Here is a 20649-nt window from a genome sequence, read left to right as displayed (position 1 = left end):
TGTGGTGTTGTGTTTTTCCTGATTCAACTGACACTACAGGATTCTGTCAACCTTTCCTCTGACTTTTCTCTCTGAAAAAGGCTACTGGCAGTAATTTCTGCAGCATGACTATCTTTGCAGTGTGCCCAGTGTACTCAGAGTCAAAATAGTATTTACTTAAAGCTATGTTTCGGTGAAGTTGGGATGAAAATTGAATATGATTGTAAGCTCTAGAATTAAAGAAAGAGTATGTTGTTTTAATGATAAGGTTTTTAGGCTATAGTTGTGGAAGTAATTGGTGAAGACTTTCCAGAAGCAAATTGTGTACCACTGAAATCTGGCCGCTCTGACCCTATATGCATACTGGCCGATGTGGTGGTTGTATTTTTAACACATCTTTTAGTGCAGTTCATGCTTTTTATACTTTTTTATCAGGTGTGTAACTCTCAACAGCCTTGATAAGCAACAAAATCCCCAGCTCCATGCTGGCTACCTGTATGAGCACCTCATCTGCCCAGCTAAATGTGTCTTTTTGTGGTTATTTCATTCCTCCTTCTCTGCTTTGTATTTTTATTGTGTTTTGTCTGGGCTTGCAACAGGCGTGGGGTGGGGAGTAAGCTCTTTAAATCCCTTTACAATACTCTATGGGACACAAATTATTTCTTATTTAAGGTCTTTACAGAATGCAGTATTATGGAGTCCTCATTTAAAATCTGAAGGCATTTCTGCAATGCTAACACTAATTTTAAATCTACCAGAAATGCACATGAATAACACCAACTGAAAAAGAAATGACGGTAAAAGTTACTGAGGATGGAAAGGATAATAAACACCAATAATAGCTGTATGTTTATGAAAACAATAACAAAACCAAAAAAGTTACCCATGAGGGCAATGGCCTAGAACTAGGAAAAGCCAGGTTTCCCCACTGGTCAGGGCTGAACGTAGATGCTGTCAACTGAAGTTGTCAACTTTAAAAGAAAAAAAGCAAAACTCGGCAACCTAGTTTCAGGTCCTGCCGTAGACCTGAAGTCCCCAGACAGTTTGTGGCATTTGGCGGTCTCGTTTCCCTGTTTTGTGAAAGTATAAATCTTCCCCTTTGTGAAGTTTCTTGCCTGTACATGGGAAAGTGCTCATGTTAACAGCATGCAAAATTTCTTAATTTCCTTCTAGAAAATAATTTATTGTATCTTTGCTTGTCCTGGCTATCTTGTTTGGAGGAAGAAGACATCACTCTAATGGGCAGTGGGTGCAATTCTGCTAAGTTCCTACATGTACTGATCTCTTATTTATTTAATTAATCTAATTATGCACTGTGACAACAACAGGTTAAAAAAAAGGAGACAGGACTGTGATTTGTTGACAGTGTCTCTTTTAAGTACAAGAGTGCCAACTTGAAATCAATCCACCGCACGCTAGCCGAGCAATGTAAGGAACGCGGGACAGCAGTAACATGATCAGATTTGCTGAAACCACCAAGCAAAAGTGCTGCTGCGCTGGGAGAAGCTGCAAGCGGCGGAGGTGTTTATTTCAAGAGACTGTGGCTAGAAGGACTGGTGATTCTCAAAGAAGTGAAAGCAGGCAGGGACTTACAAGCCCCTTCTGACATGTGCTAGTGGCTGTCATGGTTCATGGCTCAAGGGAGGACAAGTCCTCAGGACTGCTAAAGTCGAAGAAATAGGCTTGTGATAGTAAATGCTTGTTTGCCCAGGGATACAAAAACACTGTGACTGCAAAGAATTATGTTTAGATTGGACATGTAGTCATACAACATAAACTGATGGATAACAAAGGTTTTTTATGAATTGCCTGCTGGTCTGTACCTTTGCAAAAAGGCATGGAGTGTAAGAGCTGTTTCCTCCCACTCTGGTTCTTTCACATAAATCTAGTGAAGACATGGGTCAAGTTAAATCCATCAGTCGCAAACAACCTTCACAAACTCTAGCAGGGTCTAGGTGACAAAAATTGGAGGAAAAACATACTGTGAAATCAAACAAGCACCAGTTATGAGAAAGACTGGAGGTGAAACTCTGTCCTACAACCCAGGACCACGTTACTGCTTCTTGGTGCTGGTTACCATGCGGTGCCTTGAGAGATTACAGGGTTTTCTGCACACTGCTCTCCCTGGCTCCACAGCCCGTGTTCACTAGGCAGATGTCCTCTTCTCCAGCTTGACAAGAACCTGCAGGGTGGGATGTGCTCTGTAGGAGCAGAGGGGGTTGCCTGCAGCATGTAGCCACAGATCTTCTCACCCAAGGTGTCTGCCCCTAAACAAAAGGGTTTGGGAGTAAAAACACAGCCTCCATTTGTGTGCGGGGAGAGAGAGAGGAATGACTCTGCTGCTGCAGGGATTCATTTGTGTTTTAGTGGGAAATGTGAGGCAATAGAAATGTCCTGCTCTGAGTCTAAAGCAGTGTTTGCTGTGTGTGTGATTGTGCGTTCTTTTAAATTAAACTATTTTGCAAGCACTTCCTTCCTGCATTTCTCAGAAGGAGGGAGGGGGGTGTGCAAAGAATGTTTAACTGCCTTTGACGGAGGAGGAAAACTGAAGAAAACAAGAGATGCAATCCTAACTACTGACCTTTTACTTGAGCTTGGTGATGTTTTTCAGCAGCAGAGCCTCCAGGGAGTAACAGCATCCTCCTTGCTATTGTGCTGCCTGCCCAAAAAGGGGGCTAAAGTTCAGCTTTTATGATGTTCTCACTCTGGGCTTGTGGGAAAAAGGCCACATTCCCTTTCTTAGGTCATACGAGTGCAAGAGATGACAGAGTCCTACAGTCTAACCCCAGGGCATTAGGCCAGTTCAGAATGAGACTGGGATAGACAGCTTGGTAAATATGCAGCCAGCTTTTTCTCCTTATGGAGATTCACAGCAGGTGGGAGGGTAATTTACATTGTTAAATTAAAAGGCACTGATTTATTTTATGTTGGTGTGTTATTGTTTCATAAAAGCACATGGGTTGCCATTACTCATAATGGACTCTTGCACTTTATTGTTAAATACTCCTTTTCCACTTTGGTCGACAGTTACTGGAAATGAATGTTATCCACTTAGACAAAAACAAGAGGCCAGTAAGCATAAAACAAAACCCCAGCCTCCTCCCCAACAAACCGCAGGTTTTTAGGGAACCCTCCACGGTTTTGAGGATTGAGATTATTGCAGTGGATGTTCTCAAATTGTGCTTCTTGTCCATCTGACTGTTTATTCCCTGTACCTAGGGGCTAGAGAGCCATTGGTCCCTTTGCTCACTGGTTCAATCAGGTTCCCCATCTTGTGGGTGACACCTAGTCTTCCGCTCAGCACCATGGCAGGCTGACTGTCGCCAGTTCCCTTAGCAGCATCTAGGGTTTCTATCCATTGAGCCATTCTATCCTTCAGCCTTGTTGAAGTGTCATTCAGCAGATACTGACCTGGTGTTTCTAAATGGCATGATCCTGGCTATGGAGAGATGGTTGTGCTTGCTGAAATGTTGAGCAGAGTCTGGGTGCAGAGGAGAAGGTTCTGCCTGGAAAGGCTGCCTATCTTAAGGATAGATACTGTTTTAAAGTTACTATAAGACATACTGTTTAAAAAAATAAATCTGGATGATGCTGACGCCCATCTGTATGTTTGCATCCTTACAACAGCGCTTGCAACTCCTGCTCAAGGTGCTGCAGCATCTTAGCATGGCCATATTGTGCTACAGCAAACTAAGAGATCCTGTCTTGTGGCTGATGTATGAGTTTTACCTTAAGTTGGAGCCTTGTCTTTTTCACAGTAGAGCATGTAAAACTCAACATTGTACCTACCCTGCAGTTCATTGAAGAACATGTATTGCTACCTATTACATAATTAATAATGTGTATCTCTGTATGTTAAAAGGAAGGATGTGTGTTTTGGCAGAACGGAGCAAATGGAACTGCTGACTGGTCTAGCAGCTTAATCACGGCTGCGAGGGTAAGGGTTTGTTCCCTGCCCTTCTCCCTCACACCCTCGTATCCAGTCCTGGGTACAAATCCTCTTTGCTCCAGTGCTGTTACCTTGGACCCTTCATTGAGTTGGTTCAGTTTACTGGCCCAGCAAGAACTGATCTGTATTTTGGCTGAGTTAGTTTTCTGCCAACGGCATGGGTGGGACAGGTTTGTGAACAGTCTGCTGAGGACCAGAGCCTGCGTGAGCTGGGGCAGGGGAAAGGGTCTCTCCACATTTCAGCGGGCCGAGCTGCTGAGTGAGGAGAGTTCAGGTTGGTTGGTGGAACTGCACTCGCATGCAATATGCAATAGAGATGTAATGAGGACAAGTCACTTTGCTTTTAGACAGCTTATGCTGGCATATGTGAAATGTCTTGGCACCAGCAAAGTGGTGAAATAGAGCCTGATATTAATTCAAAATACTTGAAGAACATGTGTATGCTAAAGTACATCTTTGGGTGGCTGTTTTATGGGAGCAGACCTGTTAGGTGTTCCCCCCTTAGTAATGCTTTCACCTTCCTGGGTACCACACACCTGTGACATGGTGGAGCATGCAATTGTGGTGACGCGATGGCCGGCTTGCCACACCTTGTGATTTTTTTTCTTTTTTTTGTCTTTTAACATTGAGCCTTGCCTTTGCAGCATCTTCCAATGACTGACCCTCAAATTTGGTGAGTACAAATACATAGTTACCTGAGGTATGCAGGCAGATGTTTGGGTTGTGGAGGAGAGAAATGAGGTACTTGGAGTCTGTCAACTCTCTGGCATTTCTGGTTATCATAATGAGTGGTAGAGTACAAATTAATGCTGGGAAAACAGGCTTGAAGATGAGGGAGGTTTGCCAGAAGGTTTGCCACAGATGAGAGAGTTGGACCCATGACATGAAGCCAGCAGGCAGTGGCATTCAGATAACCCCAGGCGTGTGTCTGATCAAGGCAGAATCACAGTTCTTTTAGCCAACTTGAAAATTGCTTAATATTAATCTTTCTGGATACAAGTATTGATTTTCTTTTATACAAGAAAATGCCAGTGGCAGCCTGATATACAGTATTGTCTTCGCATGGGTGCTGGATATATGTTCTATTGCCCAACTGCTCACTCTCCACCATCAGCTAAGTAGTGAGCGGCTTTAGTGGCTGTGGAAGAGCCACCATCCCTGTTGAATTCCAGGGAGGGAGGCCATTTTACAGAATTGTAGGCTTTGGCTCTGCAGATCATTCATTTAACCTTATTTAATTTTGCCTAATTTGAGGAGGTATCTCTTTTCATTTTCTTCTGGATGCTCTTTGTACTTAGCTACACAGACATTGGGAGGGAAAAGAATTTTTCTAAATTGCTTGGGTTTTTTTAAGGATAAAGTAATTAAGATTTATTATCGGATTTCCCTCCCCAGGGTTCTACCTCAGAAAAATCTTCTGTAAAGCAATTTTCAGCTTTTACTTCAAGAAGTACGTAGCAAGCTATCAGTAATTCAGCATAACAAAAGTTCACGCAGTTCAGAGCTTTCACGATTACAGAAGAGCTTTTCTTGGTATTTTTAAAATGTCCTAGACACAATTAAAAGAATTTCTCAGCAAGGGGAGTGCAAGCTGGGGACTCTCCAGCAGATGTAATCACTCAAGGAAAACTTTGTTTGGCTTGGCTGGGTCCTGCCTTCGTTCCATGCTCTTTCATCCCGCCGCCGGTCTTTGTCTCTCAGTCTTTTGCAGCGTCTCTCTGTCTGTCTTTGTCTCTGTCTGTCCTTCCCTCTTTCGATCTGCCCCACATTCCCTTGCAGGCTGAATGGGACAGCGTTAACCTGGCCACTTCCAAGACAAACAGCGAGTCAGATTGAAAGAAGGGGACCTTTGGCTGTCATGAGACTTTGCGGTCACTCACTTCCTAGAATTAAAGGCTGGGAGTTGGTCTGTAAGCCAGCCAAGCCGGAGACAATGATTGGGTTTCCATTTTGTTCCTTTGATACTGACTTAAATATGTGCACCAAATGGGAAAACAAAATTTACATACAAGTAAGTAGAAATACACTTTCTAATACAAATCTGTTCTAACCTGTGTCTTCCGATGTGGGTAACAGAGGTAGCAAAACTCATCTGTTGTTTCCTGAAGGACTTTGGAAATCAGGCCTGCTCTTAGAGAACTGATTTGTTATTAAATCCTGCCTATGCTGTGGGTTTTTTTGGTAGCCCTGAGAAGATGGGACTGGTGCAGCTGGAATCGCAGTGGGTGAGAGGAGACTGCACAGAGGTGTAGCAGCTCCAGGCACAGCTTGTGGGGGACATGGAGAGTTCCCGTGGTCCCTGCCACCCAGAAGGGTCTGTGCCTTCACTGGGGACTGCATGCTGGGTTTCCAGAGCTGCTGATCCCAGGCTAGAACAAGTTAGAAGTAATTGTTAAAACAGATGGATCCATGCTGATGTGGAAATAAGGGAGGTCAGAATTGGAATCGGGCACCTGTTCTCACTTCCTTGGGGGTTCTGCTGGGAGGCTTTGGGTAAACTGCTTCACTTCCAGTGTGTGGAGGAAGTGCAGCATCCTCGTGCCTTATAAACTGTAATATATAGCCTGAGGTGTGGCTTTTTAAGGACACCAACACCTGCTCAGTGTAGAAAAAGAAAAATACAAACATAGAGGGCTGTTTCTTTGAAGTAATACATGCTGTTGGCAGGTCTTTATGACAGTGCGTCATTCAGCACTGCTGCTTGGGCGTATGTCTTGGTAGCATCATTGACTTGCAAGAAAGTGTTGAAGTGGTTACAGTTAGACCTGTAAAAGGATTGCATTTGGGAGATCATCACATCCTTGGCTGCGTGCAAGTCTGACAGAGAGATTTCAAAGATCTTTATTTCAAATGTCTTTGAGATAAAGAAAGTGGTGGTGGAGGAGGGCAACCACTTGGAAAGGATTTTAGGTAACTGCAGCTCACAAACACATGCACAGCGTGGTAAGTTGTTCAGGTAGCTTTGCGTCAAACTTGGTGATGTTTTTGCAATGCCAGGGAAGCCAATACAGAGTTCCTAATGTGTTTGTCTTGGTGCTCCCAGAGGTCCAAAGCCAGCTTCTTCTGAACCAGCTGCAGGCTATTACAGCTCATAAAGTCTGTTGCAACTCCTGGATCGTCAATGCTCTAGATAGCACAAAGAGTTGTTGAAGGTAAGTGTTACATTCAGTCACATCTCTCACATTGCGTGATCCCTTTTTGGGATGGATCTGTTGTGACAGTGCTTAGGCACTTTGATCCTTCAATCCTTAGCAACTGCATGGTGCTGTCCTTGGAGAGCTGTCTCAGTCTACCTCCTCCTACTCCCCACAGCTCACTTGTTTGAACTGTTCCTGAGTCTCCATATTTATTATTTATTATCCTTCACTTCAATATCTGACTGTACTAATTTTCTATTTTAAGACTTTTTACATTCTCTATTACATCATTATTATTCTAACCATGTGCTCAAATAGGTCTGTAGTGGGCATTGTACTATAAAGAAAAGTATTGTTAATATCAGGCCTTTAGTATTGGGCCCTGTGTCTAGCAGTGTACAATGACACGATTGTACTTTTGAGTGATTGGAGCACTGTGGCGTATGGTCTGGTTCTTCCATGGGATATGATGACATGCAAAAGACCATAATGAGTATTATATTTTTAATTCTATGTGCATTTTAAATAGGTGAAGCTATGAACAAATCAGTATGTGAAAGATTGTTGAACTTCCCTGTTTGACTTAGTTGAGCTTAGTTATCAGCTAATTCTTGGACATCCCAAGGCGAAATATTTAGCAATATTAATTTTTCTGTGAAGCTGAAGACTGAGGAGGCTTGAACTCCACTCCTCAGTAGTTCCAAAACAAGAATGACCCCTCAGGAAAGTCAGGCTGAAACATGCTATCGTTCTACTTCTTTTTTTTTTTTTTTCTTTTCTTCTTGAATTCCATGTAAACCATTCTGCTCTGAGTGGTTTATATACTCCAGCTATCTCCTAAAACACAGAGGGATGTCCCACTTCCAGCCTCTCACTTACCCGTTCTGGCTTCCTGTTGAACGTGCCATTCTTCCTGCTACCACAGCAAGGCAGCCGCTGGCAATTAACTTTCCTAGCTGTACTTCTTTTAGGTTTTTCTGAAATACCTGTCTCTAAGTTTACCTTATCCTTTCTCCCTGCTTGTGGGGAGTTCTTCTCTTTTCCTAAATGAAAAGGAACGATGTATTAAAGCAAATGTGACACTGGGTCACCTGCGGTCTGTTCAACCAGTTCCTGGTTCTGTTATCAGTATGTTGCCTGTAGCTGGACATTTCTAGGTGGGTGTATTGCCCATGCATACAGGTGACAGGAGCATGGGTGTGAAGACCAGTACCTTACCCCTGCTCCAGAACAATCCCGGGATGATGATGATGATGATGTGCTTTTTGGACATGAGCTGGTTTTCAGCTTTAAACTGTGGTGTGCTGCTGGGCTGTACCAGCTCCTGTTAATTAGTGGACAGCAGTGATTGCAGCACCATACTCTGCTGTATGGTTTGGGCCTGTTGCAAGTTCAGTCATTGATGAAGCTGTGATGAGGAATGATAAGGTTCCCTCTGAGCCACTGAAGGACATTTAAAATGCTCCAAATTACCTGCGATGATTACTCAGGTTGAGTGAAAGGCCTAAGAAATGCCTGTGAAATGGTGCTCATTGCCACAAACCACTTTATAATCCAGCCTGGCTTCCCTGTCTAGCAGTAGGACTATTGCAGCACCCCAGTTCTCTGCAGCCCACCCCATCAGTGGTCCCTGAATTGAAAACGATTTTGGGAGGCAGCAGGATATTGGGTTATTTTGGGAGGCAGCACACTAAGCCGTTTTCCTCAATTTTGATTCAGCAGTGTAACTCAGTATCTCACACTAAAAAGACTTTCCATTGGTATTCATGGCTCATATAACAGCTCCTCAACTGTTTCCTGCGGGTTCAGAGGGAAAGGTTCTTTCCATGCATAATTTAATCACATTCAGCAGTGTAGCAGTTGGATTTTTTTTTTTTCCACAGAAAATCTATAACATCTTGTTAGTTAAATCTTATACTTTTAGAAATGTCAGTGAGCTTGCTTATCTTGTTCATTCAGATAAACACCTCTCAACATCCTGTTTTTCTTATGTCATACGAACAGGAAGAGAACGATTGTTTGAGATGTGCGTCAGTCATAATTGGAACCAGGCAGCCATGTTACCCTCCCCATTGCCATAGAAACCAACAAATCTCTTTAAACATGTTGGGGGTGAGCTGACAGGTATCCTTTCTTTTCTACTTAACCTCCCAAGAGCTATAACTTTGGAAGTCATGTGTAGAACCTCTCAAGGATTTTTTTTCTTTAATTTTATCTAAGAGGTTGCACCTATAAATTTTGCAAGTGAATAGCCATTGCCACTTTTATCTTAAGTAGCAATGATATCTTTTATTCGGCCTTGTATCTAGTACTAGAAACACTGAAGAAATCCAAGGCGAGCTGTTCAGTCAGTGGTAGTGCAATGTGAAGTACTGGGCAAGTTTTTGCCTGAGCCTGCATGTAATGTCTGTAACGTATCCTAGAGAAGAATGGTTTGAGCCAGGCAGCTTATGGAAAAACATTTGGCAATTTTGCAATCACTTAAAGGTGACTTGGAGAGCTTTGTGCATGGAGGGAGCAGATTCAGTATTTGGGACACATTTGGGAGTAATTGGAACTGTTCCTGGCACCTCAGGATGGGATTTTCAAAAGCAGCAACAGGAGCAGAGATGTGTGAAGAACACATTATTTGAAGATTCTTACTTTCTTTGGCAATATTGAGTATCAGTACTAGAGACAGAGTTTTAACATAACACACTGAGGCGTAATTAGCTATAGGAAGAAGAAGGAATTTTTTAGCATAGCAATTTCACCATTATTTTCTTCAACATAAAAATTAGCGGTAGCAATTGCATTCTGTCTGTGGAGAGCTTGATTCAGCCTGGACAAATGGGTCTTCTCCACTTTGTTTATCTGAGTCTTTTAATTAAATTATATATAACCTGAAGGGAAGCTGAAAAGCTACATTACAAGCCATATTTTTTATTAGAAGAAAGCTATGATGTTTTCTCAAATTAGCATGTAAAGCAAATAATTTTGGTTTGGTATACTGCCCAACAAAAGCATGGATCATGGATGCCCACATCTGCCTTTTCTGCACCGCTGGTACTGGTAGCCTGTCTCCCCACACAGGCAGAGGAGGAGGAGGGAGGAGAAAAGGAAGAATGCACAGAGCTGGTAACAGTGTTGGAGACATCATCTCTTGAAAACACAGCCTGAGGGACAGAAAATAAGCCATCTGTGACCGGGACCTGCTGGCCTGGAGGGGGTGATCATTGGTTACCCACTGTTACCTGCACCTTGGAGGAATGGCTGAGGAAAGAGCAGAGGAGGGAAAAGTGAATTTTGCAGCAGCAGGCTTCAGGTAGGCAGGCAGGCAGTGACTGCCAGGACACAGTGCTGTGTGATGCAGGGCACCATCATTCAGCATGTGAGACTAAGAGGTGAAGTACTGCTGGTGGGTTAGTTAGCTTGTCTTCCTTTTATCCTCACCTGGTGCTCAGACTGAAGATGTGGAAGTAAACAGAAAAAAAGAAGCATTTGTTTGTAATTCCTACACATTTACATTTACAAAAAATCTGAAGAGGCATTCGTTACAGTTTTCTGTATCTTTCCTCTCAGCAGATCTGTTAAGGCTAAAAATACCCATGCATTGGGGGAGATAACACTAATATCTGCTGCAGACTTTGGCATTTTTTTTTTTTTTTTTTTTTTTTTAGCTAGCGGGAGAGATTTGTACAAGTTTTAACATGTGTTGGGTAGAGCATATGAAGAGTATCTCTCACACAGATACTGGAAAGCTGTGAATTTCAAAGTAAATACTTAATAAAAGCAATAAGTGGCAAAATGTAATGTGTTCTTCTATTTCTTAGCCTTGTTCCAATAGTTGTGTCTCCCTCTGATTCTGTCTTTGTCAAGCATTGGACAATAAAAGCTGTGGGCTTTTTCCTTGCTGGAAATGTTAGTTTCAGTTGTAATTGCAAGATTAGAAAGCTCACATGAATCCTAACTTCGGTGAAACTTTCCTTAATTTAGGCAGAAATTAAGCATTAATTAAAAACTGGGTTAAAAGAGTTAGGGTGTGGACCCAAGCCAAGCAAAATTCTTCCTTAGTTGATACATGTGGAAATTTTTGTGTCAGCTTTATTGGTTGAGAATTTCATCCATGGAGCTGTTCCTTCAAGGAGATATTTAGGTTTAAAGCTTTGGCTGAAATACACTGGTGTCACTTGGTTGGGATAGGTTAAAATACATGGAATTCTTCAGCTGAAGGTCTGAGCGTTTGTGTTGCAGTACTAAAAGTGGACCAAATGTTTATAGCTGTGCATTTGAACATGTGCTTAAACACAGTCTAAATACTTTGCTAACATCAGGAACTCTCAACATGTGAAAGTTTCTATTTCAACTTCTATTTTTAAAAACAATTTAATTCTTGTTTGGATACTTACAGAACAAAGTTTCCTTGAACCTGATTACCTATCTTCAGTGATCTGAATGGTCTCACCTAAAAGAAAAACAACAACAAAGTGCATTTCTATTTTACTGAAAGGGTTATTTTAATATGCTTCTGAAATGCTGGCAGAAAAGCTGAAGTGTTCTTCAGGCTCAAGCTGTGTTTCTCACATCTAACCCGCAGATTTCTTTGGGTGATGGGGTTATCCAGCCACAGATGAAAACAAATTATGTGTCTGATATTAAATACCTGAATCAGCTGTACCAGTTATGGAACTGTGTGTATAACAGAAATAGAAATCCTTTGGAGCTAGTAGAAGCAGGATGCCCTTGGTGCCTTTCACCTTGCAGGTAGGGATGAAGCTGCAGCACTTCTGACTCTGTGAAGGGCCCGGTTGCCTGGTCTGTACTGGTGGAGGTCAGCAATGTGACCATGCACATCGGCCTCAGAAAAGGAGAGGTTCTGGCTCCCGTTCAGCATCTGCTGATACTTCTGAAGTACACAGAAGTGAGGAACTGGCAGAAGAAAATGCGGGAATGGCATTTAATCAAGATGGCATTCAAAACATGTACTATGGCTTTTTAGTATTAACAGTTGTTTTGGGGGGTTTTTTCATAGAAAACTACTTAGGAGGGACAGTTAAAGGTTCTTAGGTTTAGAACTTGGGGATTTCCAGAGATGTCTGGAGGGGAAAAAAAAAAATATCTTTTTAGCTTTATGGTAGTACTCTGCATCTGATGCTTCTTTCCCAAACTGCAGTTCAGCCCACTAGACCTGCTGGTGCTGCTGTTCCTGACAGTCTCAGTGCTAAGTAACCATAAAATAAGGACATATGTAAGAAGTTCTCCCTTTTATCCTGGACAATATTAGTTTTCTTCACCTTTGCAGGATTGAAAAGCTTGAAAGAAGAAATAGTTTTCTGGAGTGCTGCTTTAAATGTTGTTTTTAGACTTCTGAATTCCCATTTCCATTAAAAGTGCCATTAACTTAGTGTAGGAACATTGACTGGTACTGTGGCTATGACAGATCCCTTCTGTTCCTGGGCTTGCAGAGGTGTGGTAAGACAGCCCTACGGCTCAGCAGTGGGATGTGAGAAATGGCTCATTCCACAGCAGTGCATGTTGTCGGTGCTTCTGGGAGCATGGTGACTCGCTCTTTACCCTTCCTTCCTCAACACTGAGATGTTTTATGGGAACAAAACCCATTTCTCTTTATCACTGAAAGAATGCATGGGGCTGTTGGCTAAAGTAAGTAAAAATAGCTTGGCTGAATTTTTGGAGGAAAATAAATATTGTATGATGAAACTGTGGGTTTTGCTTAAATAACAAGAATACAAGCCATAGTTTCGGCTGGACGGGGATCCATCGAGCTCAGTGTCTTCAGTCGCCTCGCTGGCTGTGCCTGGCAGTGAAGGTATAGGGAGAGGGTGTGAAAAATCAGAAGGGAATGAGGGAATGCACTGCTGTCCTCCCTTCTGGTGTGTGCCCCGACTCCCATCAGTCTGCAATTCCAAGTCCTCCTGTGCTAGAGATTGTATTGTCATCTTGGTGCTTAACAACCCTTGATATTGAGGTTATAGCCCATCTAACAGATGAGGAAGCCATTAAAAGTGTTGCCAATTACTTGCAAAAGATTTATGATTGTTACATTTTTTTAGGCTTTTATTAATTTGGATTTCATTACCTGCCTAGAAGGCAACTTGTTAGTGTTATTTTTAGAATTGTCACTTATGTAAAAATAGGTGCACTTCTTCTTGTCAAGCCAGCATGTATTGAAAGCATCCAAAAATGACTCTTTGCTTGTGGTGGTGACCCACATGCGTGTTCAGAGCGGCCGTGTGAGATGCTCTCCTTTGCCACTGTGCAAGGGGAAGGGATGTTTCTGCTCCCTGAGAGTGGATCATCTCAGGCACTGTGTGAGGATGTTCCCAAAGCTGTGTAACTTGATTAGGTTTCATTTTTATTTCTTTATTTGGCACCAGATCTGAAAGGCATCTTCTGCTCACACGCCGCCTGCAATGCCTAGATGTTGTTGTTGCTCAGGTGTCTGTAGGCACTGAGTGGGAGAGGAATGCGAGTGGCCCTTGGGGCCGATGTGGGGTGGGGGAGAGGAAGGTCCTGGTGTGGAGTGCCGAGGGTGGAGGTGCACTGAGCCTGCCTGCCTTACACTCTGGTGTCTGGTAAGCAACTCTCCTTTCTCTTCATTGACAAAGAGCACTAAGAAAATAAGAGGAAAATGTTATTGGCTGTTCTGCTCAGACAAGCAAGCCTTTTCTTTTAATGAGAGTGCATTTTGTTTGATCTGTGTTTTTTGGGGGGGAAATGATGAATTTTAGCCATTATGAAAACAAAAGCCATGGTTATTTGTAAGGATTGTTTTACAAGAAGCATATGTGTGCTTTATTATTCTTTTGCTTGAAGTGTGGGGATTGTTTTCAGTTGGGAGGTTGCATTAGAAGAATGTGAACTTCTGACTCACTGAGAAATAGAACATGTATTAACAAAATTGTGAGGTTTCCTATTATGTTCTCATAACTTGAATTTCTCATAATGGATCTCTTTTGCCCTTAGTTAAAGAATGACTTTTACTGCCATTGAGAAAGACTGGATTCTTTTTCTAGAAAAACTTGTATTCCTTTAAATACGCTTTTACTCTACCCACTATTCTTCATTTCCCTTTCTCCTCTCCAGCATGGCAGTTTCTCTTTCTCAGTGTTCTGCCTGTGCAGCTCGTTCTCCAGCCGTATTTCTGTTTGATCTCTAAATTTTGACTTTTCAGAAATGATGTAGTTGGCACTACAGACCGAGGTATGGCTTACCATAGTGATCCCAGGAAGGGGTGGGCTCAGTTAATGGCATCTGAGGAATTCCAGCTTTTCTCTAGAAGAATCAAATGAGAAACATGAAATCAGCATTGAATGCTTTATGATAAGCTTTTGCAAGGATATTAGAGAAAATAAATTAGTAGAGCTAACCCTTTGATATAGTATTGCATGCAGTCACATTAATACAGTAGATCAAAACCAGAGACTACACTTAAGGAATTGCTGGCCTCTACCTTGCCATTCTGTGTGCAAGCTACATAATTGAATTAGATGTTTCTATTAAATCAGGTCTGTCTGAAAGATGGCAAAGAACCATGAGAAGATAATCTTCTAGATGCTGACCTCCCCCCTACAGTGAAGCAAAATATTTCTTGCTGAGTGAAACAACTGTCTCATTTGAATTGAAAGGAAGCTTTCCCCTCTGCTTTTGATACAGGGAAAAAACTGGGGTAGGGAGCATTGTTTCAGGTTGACCTGACTTTTCTCTCTGGCCTATGAACCAAAACATAAACTGGTTCTGCAGTTCCAAGTATTGTCTGGACCACCTCATGGCATGGAGTCAGGTGATGTGAACACCTTTATTTCAGTAACGATTCCATCTGTGGGGAAGCCGTCTCTTCATCTGCTGTAGAGACTGCGGGGGAAACCCAGCCATGGCCTACAGACCTCCTCTCGTTTGGCAAGCAGGAGTAGATGACTATCATGTAAGGGCATTATGGGGCTGGAAGAAGTGTATTGGAGCAGTCACAGCTGGTCAACAGATGGAGAAATAAGGAACCATTCATGTTAAATGAGGATTCTGGCTACTGAAAATGAGCTGATGTTCATAATCAGTTGATTACAAGTGAGGAACTTACTGGGTTTGGGGATGTTTTTTTCTTTTTTTTTCCCCTTCTGTCTGGTGCAGATACTTCCACTGGCTATGTTAGTGTAGAAGGTGAATCCAAATGTGTGAATGAAGAACTGGAGGAACAAATAATAAATGCTTTTCTTTGGTGAACATAGACTCACAGACCTCCCAAAAGGTTAAATCTTTAATGTTAAGATTATAGAGGAGGTGTGTGGTGTATGGAGTTTTTAAGACTGTGGTAGCTGCATGTGGTTACTTCCCTTCTGAGATCTGAAGCATTCTGTGTGGTGGAGTTCAAAGCTCTGTCGATTAGAAAGCTGTAGCTAAAATTGGAAACCGAGCCAAAGGCTGGAGTAAGCCAGACATACCTTATAAAGAAGGACCCTCTCCATCTTGTTACTTCATTTCCTTGTCGTTTGAATTCAGCTAAACCCACATAGTTATACATTTTAAAAGCATATTTGTCTTTTGTGGGAGATGGAGTTGAGGAATTGGTAGCGGGAATGGTGAGTGAGTTTTGGAGCCCTGGAAATTGTGCTAAAGCAGAGCAATTTATTGCTTCTGAAATGAAAAAGTTTTGTGACATCTGATCTTCTTGTAAATTTTGCACTGGAGGATTCAGTGGTGGGATGTAATTAACATTTAAATTGATCAGGCTCTAACATGGCAGCATTCCTCTGCCTGTCTGCAGACACTGCTACCTGAGACATTTCCCTGTGAGCGAATAGTTCTGGGGTGCTTTTATTCTTAGTGGGAGTCTCATCACTGCAGTCTGTGGAGATTGGAATGAATCACTAAGTGGTTACTCCTTAGTCATAGTGTTCTTGGAAGTGAACTGCTATCATTCCTGGAAATATCTGTTTTTCCTAAGACACAGACTCTGCCATGAGAAAGTATTAAAGAGCCTTTGACCCCCTTGCTGCAGGTGCATCTGAAATAGGAGTGGGAAATCCTCACCATCCCCAAGATGGTGCTAGTTCACATTTAAAAGTAACATGCAGGGGTGGAGAAGGATGTGTTGGAAGTTCATCCCGGTCATGGTGTTACTGGAATGTGAGGGATATTCTGGAAAAAATCAGTCTCCCCTAAGACAACTGTAGACAGTTTAATTGGTGATGACAAGGTATCCAAGAGCCATAGACTCCCTTGGTTCATATGAATTTGCAGATCTGATCAGAAGATGACGTGGATGCTCATTAGATAATTGATGCGCAGCGCGCACTACCTGCACAGGTCCACGCTCACTTCCCCATCCCCAAGAACACATTTGTTGGGTGCCAACTTGGCGAGATGTACTGTGGGCACCGGGCCCCAGGTGCTCCAGCAGCATCCACAGACACTCACTCACATGTGCTGAGTGTGGGGAGGCACCCAGACCACACTGAAGCAAAGTGTGTTTTGGGGCGTAGAGGTGTGAGGGGAGTGCAGTGCAAACGCAGCAGTTGCCAAAGGGTTGCTAAAGCCCTTGCTTTGGTACTGGTGGTCTTACCATGGTTTCTTGGTAGTTTGGAGTGCTGCCTTCTTGGCTGCTTGCTAAGTTGTTTGCTTTTTGATTCTTTATGGGGAAAACTACATTTTTATATACCTCTTCACTCCCAGTTATAACTCACTTGATACAGTGCCATGTCTATTAAGCAAAACCATTTGTGACTTTTATATTCAGAAAGTGAGTTGAATGAGAAAAGGGAAAAACTGACCTTGGGTTTGCAGAAAACAGTGGCTGTCTCAGCTGTACTCCTGTGTCGGCATGGATGCAAAGCAAGCAGAGGTTGTGTTTCATTGCAGGTGAGGTAGGAAATATGATCCTTGGCACTGTTTGCAAAAATACAAACAAATTACGGCAATGCCATTAAATGTTATTTAGAACATGTGTTCTCAATAAGAAATGGAGAATGGATTGGTACAAGGTGGATGGAGCAGCAATACCAACAAACTCACTTCTCAGGATATTGCAGCTGTCAAGTTCTGACCAGTGAAAAAACCTGCGTCCCACCTCTGTCTTTTGCAGCTTCTGATGTACTAATTACCCTTCGCTCTTCCCTCCCTCTGAAACCAAGGAAGAAAGTTACATTATCCTTGCTGCTAGGTCATGTTTTAACTGGATGCCCCTATGATGGAAACACAACAGTTACTCCAAAAGATATGGTAATAAGCAAGGCAGCGGGTGGTCTCTCGTCATCTGAATTTCTAACTCTTTTAAAAGAGATTTCCCCATCTCAATACTAGGTTTGTTGGAGGCCTCAGGCTTAGCAGAGGGTTAAGCATCTCTTGAAGGTGTGTCTTCAGTACAAGACAGGGTTGATGTGGCAGGACCAAATACTGTTGCGATAACATAATCCTAACTGTTTAAAAAAAAAAAGTGATTTATCTATACCTTATCTCTTTTGATTGGTGATCATTAATTCTAGCATGCATGTATGACATCTTTACCCATTCCATGGTTATGTAGTATGTTAGATATCTCTCCCCAGACCCTGGAATAAATCCAAGTAAGAACAAATTACTGAAAAAGTCTCCTATAAAGCAAAAGGAGAATGGCACTGCCATGCCCCGCTGGCTAGTACCCACATATTCATGTATACATGCTTTTTCTGAAGTCTTTCTACTCATTTTAAAATAATATAGCATTTCATCTTTTGTTTATTGTATCTACTACTTCTTTTTTTTTTTAGTTACAACCCAGAATTTTACAATATATAATGTATAATACCTTTATATTCTAAAATTGGGTTTGTGTCTTTTATAAATGTGATTTCACATTGTTAGGAGAAATTCCATATGGAATCATTTTCTCAAGCTCAAAAATACTTAAACAAGATTGGAAGGTTTATTTATGTTACGTGTGCTCATTAAAAGTAGGCAGAGCAAGAAAACCTGGAAGGTGTAAAAATCTGTGAGTTTCTATGGAGGACTTTTGTATCTTTTTAATTAAATCAGCTTGTTCTTAGAGACTCAAAATTTATCACTAGAAAATGTATCCGTTCATTTTTTGCATCATCGAAGTGATATTACTTCTGTTCCCTATCAGCCTTTTCTTCTACAAAACTAGCACACACTGTGTGTGAACTATACTTTTCTGAAAAAAAATTGAGACAAAGTAGGTTTTGATAATTTTTTATTATTAATTTTTTATTCACATAGCCTACTATTTGTTGGTTTTCAGATGTAATTTAAATTACACAGCATTAGGTGTACCCGTCATACTTCTGAAACAGGAGTTGGCTGAATAACTCTGCTCCCCCACCCATCCCCAGTTTATGCATTGCCTATACATTTATATATTTTAGTTTTTAAGTGCAAATGGGCTAGCAGCACTTATGGTGACATTGAAATATCTAGAACCTTTCTTTTCCTTTCAGAAAAATATCTCAAAGGCTTGTTGAGATGAACAGGAGTTTTCACAGATGACAGATTTCAGGGATTTATTGGGGCAGAACGCACACAAAACAATAGATAATAGTAAAAATTCACTGATTATTTACTGGGTGGGTTGGATTTGTTATATATTCCATTAAACATTTATTAAAATCCTGTTAGTTTGCAAGGCAGAGGTATAAGCTGTCTGCCTAAAGATGACTTGGCCATTAGCATTTTGTTCTTGACCTTTTCTGTCCATGAATTTCAGCTGTAATTGACTGTTTGGTGGATGAGATCCTGCATTTCAGTGACATTAGCCTCCTTTTGGGGGGTTCCTTTTTTTCTTGCATTCTGTATCTTTTAATTAGTTGACTGTAATTCTTCCAGGTTTTGGGCTGTGGGGTGTCTAATGGCTTTTGACATGAAGAGAAAGTGTTGAGAGATTTTTTTCATTGGTAAATTCCTTCTCTGAGGTTGTATGTCTCACTTTCCCCACACGAGACACACAAGGAACCTCAGTCAGAAAGTGGGTTTCTCTTGCTGGGGCGTTTCAGCAGAACCGGTGAATAATGCAGCAGAATTTTGCAAGGACGCAATAGCAAAACCACTGCTTTACCTCACCAGCCCACGGGCACCACTTTTGTTGTGATCACAGCAGGTTTTGAGTGATGTATGCACAAAGGAAAAGGAGAGAATGAACAGAAAGTAGTTTATGGCTTTCCTCAAAGGCACTTTTCTAAGTAAAAAATATAAGCCTTGTGGTTTATATGGTTTTGAAATGTAACCACAGATATTGAGAACTGGAAAGCATTTGATTTACCATCTCCTCCAATTTTGGTACCAGATTCAGGGCAGAGGAAATTTATTTTCAGAATGAAAAATGTTGAAAGGAAATACACTAATGCCAGAATTTTTACAACAGGAACATACTATTTGGAGAAACTATTAGATGAAGAAATTGAGGTCATTTGTGTCTTGATTGAGTGGATGCAGATGTGTCTTTTTGAGATCTCCACTGAAGTGCTATAACCTTGTTTTGGTGAAGCCTTGCCAGATATTTTATTGGCTGCAACCCCCTTTTTTGGAGCTGTTAAGAATCAGTGTCAGACTGAGCATTTTTTCTTTGAGCTTGATCTAGGAACTGAACGGGATCAGCTGCCTGGGGCACGTCTCGGCTTCTCCACCATGGTAGACCTGGCCATCCTTGGCTGCTCATAGCTGGGAACAGAGCTGATGCTCTCCTCCTTGCCACGCTGCTTTTTTATGCTGTTTTAGATGGCCTTATTCTTGTTTTGTTTGTTTTGCTCATTGAATGACCCTTGCTAATAGCTAAATATCTCTCAGTATGTAGGAGTCTCTGCAGAATTTAACTTTTTGTGAGAAGTGTAGATTTTGGGGTGTTCTTAGTGTGACATACAAAGGCATTTTTCTGGCCTCTGGGACCCATCCTTGCTTTTGCAGGCACTGTTCTGTTACTGGTTTAATACGTGTATCTTAGTAATTGCTGCTTCTTGCTCCTACTGCAGTGGCTGGAGGTCACTCCCAAATTTTCTTGTTCTTGTCATCTGAGTCAAGCCCAGATGCACTTGTGGTTCAGTTATGACCATTTGATTTTCAGTTGCTTTACTTTGTTCTTCCTTGTATTTCTTCTTCTCTGCCTTCTGTGTTGAGCAATTGTCTGCTCTCCAGATTTATTCTGGAACGCTTATGAAACTTGTAAGGTCCTGTCCTTTTTCCTCGGATATCCTGGCATTAGTTTCCTGCTGTTTCGCTGGTTCCTTCTTGGATGTGGATGAGCAGGAACCTACCTGGTATTTCAATAGGAATATAACAGTACTGTTACTACTATATTATCCATGCCAAGGACACTTATTTTTCACTCTTCAGTGGTGCCAGGAGAACCGTGAGGGAGCTAGTCCCCCACAGAGGACCTGCAGGAGAAAGAAAAGAGGAATTGTTGATTTATTTCAGGAGCCAAAATGATGTGGACCTTCACATTTACATCTTCTGTCCTAGCTGGAGGGTGGCTAGATACAACAACACAGGATCCAACATGAACTGCAGCATCTGTCCACTCTGGTGGGACTAGGCAAAAGCATAATGTTGCTTTGTTGTCTTGTTTGTTTGGCGTTTATGTTTGGCTTTAGGAGAGACTGCTTG

General features: G+C 41.9%; 1 protein-coding gene across 15 annotated transcripts in view; it reads left to right on the top strand.

The window, feature by feature from the left end:
- Nucleotides 1-20649, top strand: part of EXD3 (exonuclease 3'-5' domain containing 3) — a 295908-nt gene that overhangs the window by 70501 nt on the left and 204758 nt on the right. For 2 of the 15 annotated variants that reach the window (XM_049832294.1, XM_049832295.1), the window contains exon 1: nucleotides 6972-7080. The exons of the other annotated variants lie outside the window; for them this stretch is intronic. The gene's annotated coding sequence lies outside the window, so the exon portion shown is untranslated. Of the gene's footprint in view, nucleotides 1-6971; nucleotides 7081-20649 lie in introns of those variants that run through there. 15 annotated transcript variants of the gene reach the window in all.

The sequence above is a fragment of the Accipiter gentilis genome, chromosome 29 (assembly GCF_929443795.1).
Source record: "Accipiter gentilis chromosome 29, bAccGen1.1, whole genome shotgun sequence".
Lineage (NCBI taxonomy): Eukaryota > Metazoa > Chordata > Aves > Accipitriformes > Accipitridae > Astur > Astur gentilis.
This window is presented reverse-complemented; position numbering and strand designations above follow the sequence as displayed.